General features: G+C 37.0%; 1 protein-coding gene across 3 annotated transcripts in view; it reads left to right on the top strand.

The window, feature by feature from the left end:
• The first annotated feature begins 589 nt into the window (after positions 1–589).
• ppm1f (protein phosphatase, Mg2+/Mn2+ dependent, 1F) overlaps positions 590–1,906 on the top strand; it is a 62,236-nt gene continuing 60,919 nt past the window's right edge. Inside the window, exon 1 of one of the 3 annotated variants that reach the window (XM_034871903.1) lies at positions 590–876. The gene's annotated coding sequence lies outside the window, so the exon portion shown is untranslated. The remainder of the gene's footprint in view (positions 877–1,906) is intronic. The other 2 variants (XM_034871902.1, XM_034871901.1) reach the window with 2 other exon arrangements.

Genomic DNA, 1,906 nt, shown 5'->3' with positions numbered 1-1,906 from the left:
AAGTCTTAATTTAGCTCTAGTTACTTTTCCCAGTGTTTAGTTTGAGTAACGTTATTGTAGACCGAATCAAAGCTAGCAATTGTTCTCAACAATTTGATGCTTTTAGGAAAGCATACACATAATGAAGATATTTTTAGACCAAACCCTCCCTGATCCATTGGAAGAATGAGCTAAACCTTTTGTATAAGTCACTGAAACTGGTTAAGGAAGGAAAAGCGCATGATTTGGTTTATTTACTTGAAACTTTTAATTTAATTTGAGATAGCCCCTTTTATTTATGTGTTTATTTTCTATTTTTCTCTTATTTCTTTTTCTTCTGATTGTAAATTTGCTATGTATATGCTCCTATGTTTTGATTACTCGACCCGAGGCAAAAGTTTATTTTTTGAATTGGTTTCGTTTTTTTAATGCCTCGTTGTCTGTTTGTATCTCTGTATTCTGATTGAATAATAATAAAAAAAAAAGTATTAAAAATCTCGAACGAGCCTGTTATTTGCAGATCCAGCAGAGCTAACGTCATCACAAACGGACGTCGCTGCGCTCATTACGTCGCTTCACGTGACGCTTCAGAGGAAATTACATCTTTTTTTCCCCCCACCATTGTTTTATTAAAAACAATTCAGTGCATTGTAATTTCTCGTACGAATATTGCTTTTGCATTTCTCAACAACAAACAACAAACAGCTCTATTGACAATGCATAAAGATACATATATGGATATATCAAAATAAAATAAAATTAAGTCCCATCCCTCCAAAATCACTCAATTCCTCTCTCCCTTCCTGAAAGGAAGTAAGTTACGGAAACCTATCCACGTACTGAAGAGACTTGGACAGAAGTTCTTTACTCTTTAAACCATCAGGTCTCCCAGCGCAGGTTTGTTGGTGCTTTGTCTGTGAATTTCGTTAGGGCATGTTTCCCTCGGCTGCCTGTTTGATTGTAAGGTCCATGCCAAGGAATTGTTCCAGTTTAGCTAGCTAGCTAGCTCCAAGAAGGTAGAACGAAGAAAACCCACCCTGCTCGTCGAGCTCGAAATTGTAATTTCTGAACAAATCTAGCCAGTATTACACTAACTCTATGTGGCTGATGTATGTATGTCAGTGTAAAGTTAAATTGAAACGCTGTTGCCAACACAAAAGGCCGACTGAAAGATAACGTCTCACAAAATCGATTTTAAAGTTGAGTAGATTGTAGCATTTGACGTTAGATATTACGTTATGCCTAAAGTCTCGAAAGCTTTGGCACATGTCTGTTCCTCTGATGTTTAAATATAGCTTGCAGGGCCATTCATAAGTGTTTCTGTCAATAGATTTTTGTAGAAATTTTGTTTCCGTAAAGATGCCGCTAAATCTTTGACTAAAGTAGCAAACCATTTTTAGTTAAAAAGATAACGGCTGCTTGCTGGCTATCTATCTATCTATCTATCTATCTATCTATCTATCTATCTATCTATCTATCTATACAAAAATCAATCTATGGACAACAAAAAGTCAGGGTTGCAAGCTGGGTGCTTTCAGTCAGTCAAAGAAGCAACCATTAACTGACTGAGGATGTATTTTGGAGTGAACAGCCAATTGAAATGCAACTGGGGGAACTGAACAGTTAGGTAATTTCACTAGTTCTTTCAGATGACAATAAGACTTGGCAGATGCCCTTTTTTAAGTGTGATAAATATGAGTGTAGTGGAGTAAATACATTTTGAAGATCTCCAACTTTAAAGTAACCAATCAAAAGACATAAAACTGTACAATTACAGCAGAGTATTATACAATCCAAAATACTAGAGAAAAAAAACATACTCTCAAAACATCAACCTGAAACTATTACGGCAAGCAGTTATGAAGGGGGTCCAAGCCCCCCAGTGCAAGATGGAGCATGCCCATATGCGGGGGGGGGGGGGGGGGGG

This window comes from Etheostoma cragini, chromosome 5 (assembly GCF_013103735.1).
Source record: "Etheostoma cragini isolate CJK2018 chromosome 5, CSU_Ecrag_1.0, whole genome shotgun sequence".
In the NCBI taxonomy this organism is placed as follows: domain Eukaryota; kingdom Metazoa; phylum Chordata; class Actinopteri; order Perciformes; family Percidae; genus Etheostoma; species Etheostoma cragini.
The sequence above is the reverse complement of the archived record's forward strand: the minus strand, read 5'-3'. Positions and strand labels throughout refer to the sequence as shown.